Source organism: Nyctereutes procyonoides, unplaced genomic scaffold (genome assembly GCF_905146905.1).
Source record: "Nyctereutes procyonoides isolate TBG_1078 unplaced genomic scaffold, NYPRO_anot_genome, whole genome shotgun sequence".
NCBI classification, from domain to species: Eukaryota; Metazoa; Chordata; class Mammalia; order Carnivora; family Canidae; genus Nyctereutes; species Nyctereutes procyonoides.
In genome coordinates this window covers 12,768,322-12,778,840 of record NW_026575137.1, presented here as the reverse complement: position 1 = coordinate 12,778,840, position 10,519 = coordinate 12,768,322, and positions in this window count along the sequence as shown.

Here is a 10,519-nt window from a genome sequence, read left to right as displayed (position 1 = left end):
GTACGCTAACCCTAACCCTAAACCTAACCCTAACCCTAACCCTAATCCATACCCTAAAGCGAACACGTACGCTAACCCTAATCCTAAACCGTACCCTAACCCTAACCCGTACCCTAACCCTAACCCTGACACATACCCAAACCCTAAACCTAACCATAACCTATCCCGAACCCTAACATGTACCCTAATCCTAACCCTAACCCTATCCCGTACCCTAACCTGTACCCTTAATCTAACCCTAACCCGTACGCTAACCGTAACCCTAAACCTAAACCTAACCCTAACCCTAATCCGTACCCTAAAGCGAACACGTACGCTAACCCTAGTCCTAAACTGTACCCTAACCCTAACCCTAACCCGTACCCTAACCCTAACCCGAAGGATATCCCTATCCCTAACCTATACCCTAACCCGTACCCTGACCCTAACCCTGACCCGTACCCTACCCTAACAATAACACTAACCCTAACCCGTACCCTAACCCTAATCCGTAACCTAACCCTAAACCTAACCCTAACCGTAACCCGTACCCTAAGCCTAACTGTAACCCTAACCTGTATCCTAACGTGTACCCTAACCCTAACCCGTACCCTAAACCTAACACTAACCCTAATGCTAACCCTAACCCTTACCCGTACCCTAACCCTAACCCTAACCTATACACTAACCCGTACCGTAACCCTAACCCGTACCCTAACCCTAACCGATACCATAGCCCTAACCCTAACCCGTACCCTAAACCTAACCCTAACCCACACCCTAACCCTAACCCTGACACATACCCTAACCCTAAACCTAACCATAACCTATCTCTAACATTAACATGTACCCTAACCCTAACCTTAACCCTAACCCTAATGCTAACCCTACCCCTAACCCTAACCAGAAACCTAACCTGTACCCTAACCCGTACCCTAACCCTAACCCGTACCCTAACCCTAACGCTAACACTTAACCTAACCTTAACCCTAACCCGTACCCTAACCCTAACCTGTAACCTAACCCTAATCCTAACCCAAAAGATAACACTAACCCTAACCCGTACCCTAACCTGAACCCTAACCCTAACACGTACACTAATCCTTTTTTTTAATTTTTATTTATTTATGATAATGAGAGAGAGAGAGAGAGAGGCGGAGACACAGGCAGAGGGATAAGCAGGCTCCATGCACCGGAAGCCCGATGTGGGACTCAATTCCGGGTCTCCAGGATCGCGCCCTGGGCCAAAGGCAGGCGCTAAACCGCTGCGCCACCCAGGGATCCCCATGTACGCTAATCCTAACACTAACCCTAACTCTATCCGTACCCTAACCCTAAACCGTATGCTAACCCTAATCTAACCCGTACCCTAACCCTTAACCTAATCGTAACTCATACCCTATCCCTAACCCTAACACTAACCCTAACCCTAAACCATACCCTAACCCTAACCCGTGCCCTAATTCTAACCCAAACTTTAACCCGTATCCTAACCCTAACCCTAACCCGTACCCTAACACTTACCCTAAGCAATACCCTAACCCGTACCCTAACCCATACCCTGACCGTAACCATTACCCTCACCCGTACCGTATCCCTAACCCTTACCCTAACCCTTACCCGTACCCTAACAATAACCCTAACCCTAACCCGTACCCTAACCCTAACCCTAACCCATTCCCTCACCCTAACCCTAAACCGTAACCTAACCCTAACCCTAACTCGTACCCTAACCCTAAACCTAAACCTAACCTGAATCCTAAAACTAACCGTAACCCAGAAGCTAACACTATCCCTAACCAGTACCGTAACCCATACCCTAACTCTAAACCTAACCCGTATGCTAACCCTAACCCTAACCCTAATCTATACCCTAAACCTCACCACTACGCTACCTAACCCTAACCTGAACACGTACCCTAACCTGTACACTATCCCTAACCCTAACCCTTAACCCTACCCTAACCGTAACCCGTACCCTAACTCGTACCCTAACCCTAACACTAACCAGTACTGAAAGCCTAACCCTAACCCGTACCCTAACCCTATCCCTAAACCTAACCCGTGCCCTAACCCTAACCATCACCCTAACCCTAAACTTTACCTGTACCCTAACCCTAACCCTAACCCTAACCCTAACCCGTACCCTAAACTTAACCCTACCCGTACCCTAACCGGAACCCTAACCCTAACCCCATTCCTAAACCTAAACCTAAACCGTACCCTAACCCTAAACCTAAGCTTAACCCTAACCCGTATCCTAACCCTAAACCTAAACTTAACCCGTATCCTAACCCTAAACCGAACCCGTACCCTAACCCTAATCCTGACCCTAACGCTCACCCTAACCCTAAACCATAACCTAACTGTACGCTAACCATAATCCTAACCCGTACCCGTACCCTAACCCTATCCCTAACCCGTACCCTAATCCATAACCTAACCCGTACCCTAACCGGTACCCTAACCCGTACCCTAAACCTAACCCTAACCTTTACCTGTACCTTAAACTTAACCCTCATCCATACCCTAAACCTAAACTTAACCCTAACCCTAACGCTAACCCTAACCCTAACACGTACCCTAACCCGTACCGTAACCCAAACCCTCACACTAACCCTAACCCATACCATAACCCTAACCCGTGCCCTAACCGTAACCTTAACCCTAACCTTAACCCGTACCCTAACACTAATCCTAACTCTAATCCGTTCCCTAAACCTAACCCGTATGCTAACCCTAATCCTAACCCGTACCCGAAACCTAACCGCAACCCTAACCAATACCCTAACCCTAACCCTAATGGTAACACTAACCCTAAACCATACCCTAACCCGTACACAAATCCTAACCCTTTCCCGAATGCTATACCTAATACTAACCCTAACCCTAACCCTAATCTCTACCCTAAACCTCACCACTACGCTAAACCTAACCCTAACCTGAACATGTACCCTAACCCTAACCCTAACCTGTACACTATCCTTAAACCTAACCCTAACCCTTAACCCTACCCTAACCCTAACCCGTACCCTAACTCATACCCTAACCCTAACACTAACCAGTACTGAAAGCCTAACCCTAACCCGTACCCTAACCCTATCCCTAAACCTAACCCGTACCCTAACCCTAACCCGTACCCTAAACCTAACCCTAACCCGTACCCTAACCGGAACCCTAACCCTAACCCCATTCCTAAACCTAAACCTAACCCTAAACAGTACCCTAACCCTAAACCTAAGCCTAACCCTAACCCATACCCTAACCCTAACCCTAATCCTAACCCTAAACCTAAGCTTAACCCGTATCTTAAACCTAAACCGAACCCGTACCCTAACCCTAATCCTGACCCTAACGCTCACCCTAACCCTAAACCATAACCTAACCGTAACCCTAACCCATACCCTATCCCTAAACCTAACACTAACCCTAACCTTAACACTAACCCAACCCTAAACCTAACCCATACCCTAACCCTAATCCAAACCCTAACCCGTATCCTAACCCTAACACTGTCCCGTACCCTAACCCAAACCCTAAACCTAACCCATACCCTAACCCCTAACCCCTAACCCTAACCCCTGACCCTGACCCTGACCCTGACCCTAACCCTAACCCCTAACCCTAACCCTAAACCCTAACCCCTAACCCTAACCCTAACCCGTACCCATACCCTAACCCTAACCCTAACCCGTACCCTAACCCGTACCCGTACCCGTACCCTAACCCGTACCCGTACCCTAACCCGTACCCGTACCCTAACCCTAACCCGTACCCGTACCCTAACCCTAACCCATACCCGTACCCTAACCCGTACCCGTACCCTAACCCTAACCCGTACCCTAACCCGTACCCTAACCCTAACCCGTACCCTAACCTTAACCCTAACCCGTACCCTAACCCTAACCCTAACCCTAACCCTAACCTAACCCTAACCCTAACCCTAACCCTAACCCTAACCCTAACCCTAACCCTAACCCTAACCCTTTCCCAGTACTCTTACTCCAAACTGACTACTGTTTATATTGTTGATGTCTTCAAGCCATGTGACTCGTAATGTCCTCCAGCCTCTCATCCTCATCTGGGGCTGGGGCAATTCTTTCCACCCCAGAGTCTAACATAACAGTTCAAAGATTCTCAATCATTTCTCAAGGACGTTGTTGTCAGGATCTCACCCTCTTGATTTTCATCACGGCTGTCTTAAGGATGTATTTAGTTATTACTGTGGTAAGAACACAATATGGGATCTAACCCTCTGGACAGAAGTTTTTAAGCGTTTATTTTTAAGTAATCTCTATGCCCAGTGTGAGGCTCGAACTCATGACCCCAAGGTCAAAAGCTGCTGCTCCACAGGCTGAGCCAGCCCGGCACCCCTGGACCCTTGAATGAATTTTTAAGTACACAGCGCAGTGCTGTGGAGCATGGGCGCAAGGCTGCACAGCAGACCTTGCCTCACTAAAACTTGGTCCTCCAACAGCAACTTCTTTCCCCCAGCCCGGGGCAACCACCATCCGGCCCTTGTTTCTATGAGTTCCTGCAGGTGGGTTCAGGCCGCATTCGGGCTTCTCTGGGGGCAGCACTGAAGCCAACAGCGCATGCACTTACCCCGAGAGGCACCTGCGTTGCTGAGCGCATCTCCTGTGCACGCTTCACCCGGACGCACTGGCCTCGCCACAGCTCCCCGTGGGTGCGTTGGAGAGGACGCTCAGGACCTAACATTCACTTCAGTTATTCTGACTCGATTGAGCTCAGGTGATAAACCCAACCAACCGTCCCCGAGGGCATTTATGGTCTGTTAGGCATCAGCAGTATCTCATATGCAAATCAGAGCTTACCTGGGTCTAAAGCCTTACCTTGACCTAATTTACCTTAAAAAGACACATGATTTTCAGAACTTGAACTTGTTTTCGAAGAGGTCTTTATCTTGAAAGCTTTGCTTTTTGGAAATGTAAAATGGTACATCCACTATGGAAAAAGAGTTTAGCAGTTTCTTAGTATAACTAAGTAAGTCGTGAGCATACAATGTAGTGATTTCCTTCCAGCCGTTGTCATAGAGGGACGGAAACATGCGTCCACACAGAAAGGTGGACACAAATGCTCACTCACAGGAGCCGGAACCTGGAGAGCAAGCCCACTGCCCCTCGGCGGATGAACAGTTCAGCGGCCTTGGTACGTGCCAGGATGCTAGGCAGCAACAACAGTGGCAGGAAAAGGAATGAACTCCTTTTGATACAGGAATTTGATTGATCTAGGGATCCCTGGGTGGTGCAGTGGTTTGGTGCCTGCCTTTGGCCCAGGGCGCGATCCTGGAGACCCGGGATCGAATCCCACGTCGGGCTCCCGGTGCATGGGGCCTGCTTCTCCCTCTGCCTGTGTCTCTGCCTCTCTCCCTCTCTTTGTGACTATTATAAATAAATAAAAATTAAAAAAAAAGAATTTGATTGATCTCAAGGGGATTATGCTCGGTGGAGAAGGCCATGCCTCGAAGGTACATACCATGTGATTCCATTTATATAACATTTTTATTTTTTTTCTTTTATTTATGATAGTCACACACACAGAGAGAGAGAGAGGCAGAGACACAGGCAGAGGGAGAAGCAGGCTCCATGCACCGGGAGCCCGACGTGGGATTCAACCCCGGGTCTCCAGGATCGCGCCCTGGGCCAAAGGCAGGCGCCAAACCGCTGTGCCACCCAGGGATCCCAATATATATAACATTTTTAAAAAAGATTTTATTTATTTATTCCTGAGAGACACACACACACAGAGAGGCAGAGACACAGGCAGAGGGAGAAGCAGGCTCCATGCAGGGAGCCCGACGTGGGACTAGATCCCGGGACCCCAGGATCATGACTTGAGCTGAAGGCAGATGCTCTAGCACTGAGTCCCCCAGATGTCCCTATATAATATTTTTTGGAATGACAACATTATAAAGAACAGAGCACATGTTGCCATGGGTGGGGGCAGGGCTGGGGCCAGGAGGGCATGTGTGGTTATACAGGGCAGCGCAGGGAGCCCTGTGGTGAGGGGCTGTTGCGCGCCTTCACTGCTGCTCGCTGCATGAACCTACATGTGATAAAGTTGCACAGTAATAACCACACACAGAGGAGGGCACCTGACTCCAAGGGAATCTGAATAGTGTGGTGGATCGTATCAACATCTGTTTGCTGCTTGCAATATTGTTATCACAGTTTTGCAGGATGCTGTCTTTGAGGGAAACTGGATAAAGGGTTCTGTGTTATTTCTTACGACTGCCTGTGAACCTGTTCTGGAATGGAGTAGTACCCTGTGAACAGGCCAGGGCCGTGAAGAGGCCGCTCTGCGTGCGCGTGTTAGCGATGAAGACTAAGGAGATAAGGGAAAGATTACAGGAGATGGTATTTGAACTGATCTTGAAGTGATTTCCTCTGGCTCTTTAAATACAACAGAGCACAACACAACACGACACGATATGACACAATATACCATGACACGACACAACTCAACACAACACGACACATAACATGATATAAGACAATACGATAGAACTGAATTAGAAATTTAGTTCCTCACTTGCAATGGCCACATGCTAGGTCCCCCCTAACCCCGTGTGCTAGTGGCCACACAGATATAGGACATTTCTGTCACCGAGAAGGTTGTGTAGGGCTGTGCTGGCCCGGAAGGCGGCTCCGTGGGGATGGGGAAGGCCAGTTGGGGAGGAGGCAGCAAGGACCGCCGGGAGGGCCTGAGGACAGCCCAGCCGTGGGCGACACCGCGGGGAAGGGAACTTGGGAGAGTCTGGGGGTTCAGGGGTCGGACCGCAGCACCTTTCTTTTCGTGGTTGAACAAATAGTCCCTGGTGACCCCGGGAGATCGGTGGGCAGGGGTTTCCTTCGCCTTCCTTCCAGCTGCCAGCGGGCTCCGCCCCGGGGCGTCCCGGGCCCTGGGCCGTTCCCCAGTCTCACCAGTACAAGCAAATGCATTAGGAATGGGCGACACACTTGGCGCTTTTGGCATCGTCCTCTGGAACCCAGTGCTTCTGGTGGCGGCCTCCTGGGGGCCAACCTGTCACCTCCTCCAGCTCCTCCTCCCTTCGAAAATAGCAGCCTGTCGGATGGGCTGGGGGTGACAGTGCTCTGTGTTCAAGTCACCACCTTGTGGTGGCTTCAGATTCCTCCTGAAGGTTGTCTCGTCTCTTTTCTTTCTCTTTTCTTTTTTTCCTTTCCTTTCCTTTCCTTTCCTTTCCTTTCCTTTCCTTTCCTTTCCTTTCCTTTCCTTTCCTTTCCTTTCCTTTTCTTTTTTCTTTTCTTTTCTTTTCTTTTCTTTTCTTTTCTTTTCTTTTCTTTTCTTTTCTTTTCTTTTCTTTCTTTTTCCCCCTCTATTCCTTTCCTTTTCTTTTTTTTAAATTTTTATTTATTTATGATAGTCACAGAGAGAGAGGCAGAGACACAGGCAGAGGGAGAAGCAGGCTCCATGCACCAGGAGCCCAATGTGGGATTCGATCCCGGGTCTCCAAGATCGTGCCCCGGGCCAAAGGCAGGCGCCAAACCGCTGCACCACCCAGGGATCCCATTCTTTTTTACTTTTTTCTTTTCTTTTTTTTAAGGACTATTTATTTGAGAGAGAGCAAGAGAGCATGTGCGTGCACGTGAGCACAAGCAGGAGGAGGGGCAAAGGGAGAGGGAGGACCGACCCCCACATCAAGTAGAGAGCTCGATGCCGGGCTGGATGCAGGGGCTCCATCCCAGGACCTGGGACCATGACCAAAGGCAGATGCTTAACTGAGCCACCCAGAGGCCCCTCCTCCTGGAAGTCTTTAAACCTGCCCCAAAGTGGGCAGCGGCAGGCAGCCGGGGCCGGAGGACCGGAGGTCAGTCAGGAGCACTTGCTGGCAAAACTGCTTGGAGTCAAGGATGCCCTCGGTACCTGCCAGCCCCATTGTCTTCTTTAGCTGTCACGTTGAATGTGACAGCCCAACTGCCACTTCCGGCCTTACCGCCGGTTGCTCCAGTCTGCGTTAAGGCCCAGCCAAGGGAGCAGCATGGCCCATATTGGAGCTTAGAGTCTCAGCCAAAGCGCGTCTTTGGCTTTTCTTTCCTGCAGCATCCTCGGTTCCATTTCCCTTTACTTCCTGTCTCAAAGGACCCATAAGACACCCCCCTTCTAACAAGATGAGAAGACACTGTCTTGGTCTCATTCTGCAGCTCTCAGAACACTTATGATGCTTCGTATCCCCAAAATCAATACTTATCAATACTTTGAGTTGATGGATTTGCTCATGTGACGCTATCTGTAATTTCTTTTAAAAGATGTTGAAAAGCCTTTACCTGCATCCACATTATATAGGAATCGGTCCATGTTTTCTTTAGTACTTGAATAGTTTGGTTTCTTATGTTTGGGTTACTGGTCCACTGGGGTTTATTCTGTCCCTGGGGTTTGGTTTGTCTATTTGTATGTCGGTACCACAAATACAGACGTCTTGGCGTCTGTTACAGTACCTGGGAGGGCTAGTTTCTCTTCCTACTCTTCTTTTTCAGTGTTTTCTTATTCTTTTTTTTTCATGCAAAATATTTTTTCATGCAAAATATTTATTTTTGCATGAACTTCAGTATCAACTTGTCCAGCTTGTTAGGATCACCTATAATTTTTAATTTTAAAAATGGCACCTGATTGCTCTCCTAAAGGGCTCTAGTAATTTATGCTGCTAGTTGCAGTAAATGAAAACACTATCTTCTCTGTATCCCCATTAGCAATTGGCTCTTTTTAATTCTTGCCAGTCCAATAGTTACAAAGTGAGACAGTCATTCTTGCTTTAAATTTTCCTGGCATGCATTTTTGAATACGTTTGATTATAATTTTGTATTTGCTTACTCGTGAATTATATACTTATTCTTCCCCTTTGCTGTTTTCTTTTTTTCCTCCTTTGTCAATTGTTTTTATGTTTTATAGGTATGAGTTCAGAATCTGTAAATTTTACTGCACATTTTTAAACTCCATATGACTAGTCACTTTGTATATGCTATCTTTTACCATACAAAATTTTCAAATTTGTACATGGTTAGCCACATAGGTACAGCCATTGAGCTTTGATAAAGGTACAAAAGCAATTCAGTGGAAGGATAGTCTTTTCAACAATTACTGCTGGAGCAACTGGAAATCCATAGGCAAATAAAATAATAAAATTAAAGGCACAAATGAATATATATGGAATTGTTGAATCACTATATTGTACACTTGAAACTAATATAACACTATAGGTTAACTACACTGGGATTAAAAAAATTTCACATATTCTACAATGATTACTCAGAGTGAATTACAGATTTGAATGTAAAATATAACTAAAAATTTTGGAAGAAAACAGGAGTCTTCGGTAGCTAGAGCTAGGGAGAGTTCTTAGACATGACCCCAGAGACATGGCCCATGAAAGAAAGTCAATAAATTGGACTACATCAAAATTTAAAATGCCCACTCTTCTGTAAACAGCCCTATTACGAAAATGAAATGACAAGCAATAGATTGCAAAAAAAATATTTGCAAATCATGCACCCGGCAAAGGATTTTTCTTCTGGAAAATATGAAGAAGGACTCTCAAAATTCGGTAGTCAAAACACACCACTGAACCAGAAAATGAGCAAAACATCAACAGACATTTCACCAAAGAAGATGCATGGATGGCAAATGAGCAAGTGAAGAGACGTTCAATGCTATGAGCCATCAGGGAAGTGCACGTGACAACCACGCGTAGACGGACTCGCTGCTGCTCTCCCAGCACTCCAGGCTTCTCCTCTTGTTGACAATTACCCGCTTACTAGTTGTCCTCAAGGTTGGGAAGAGGAGGAGCTGATTTGTCGTGGTGCTTGGTGATTTGCATCCCTGCCCCCTACGCGGAGCCTTGAACCTTGGAGGTGCTCAGACCCGGGGAGGAAAGCGCTGCTTGTTGGGGATCCCTGGGTGGCGCAGCGGTTTGGCGCCTGCCTTTGGCCCAGGGCGCGATCCTGGAGACCCGGGATCGAATCCCACGTCGGGCTCCCGGTGCATGGAGCCTGCTTCTCCCTCTGCCTGTGTCTCTGCCTCTCTCTCTCTGTGACTATCATAAATAAAAAAAAAAAAAAAAAAAAAAAAAAAAAAAAAAAAGCACTGCTTGTTGACGACTAACCTAGGAATACAGGCGACCTGTGTCGACACCAGGCGGTTAAGCACAACTTCTTTATAAAATGGGTGACACATTTGGCAAGGGTCCGTTGATTTATCTGCTCATCGAAAATATGTTTTTTGAGCAGTTAATTGAGGCTTGTAGTTCTAGGGGCCAAAGTGAGCTACACAGACACCGTGTCTACTCAGTGCTGCGTCTACAACAAATAAATCCCTGCTGGCAGATTTGAGCCTTGCTGGTCTCACCTTCTTTTCTCCTTCAGGTGTGTTTAGTGTTATCCTTTTCATTTCTCAGGTTATTTTCTGTCCTTAAAGACTTTAGTTTTCATTTAGTCTTGTATCTTTCTTGAAATATTTATTTCTTCATATGATGCTTCTAGTTGTGATATAATTGGATTTTTCCCCA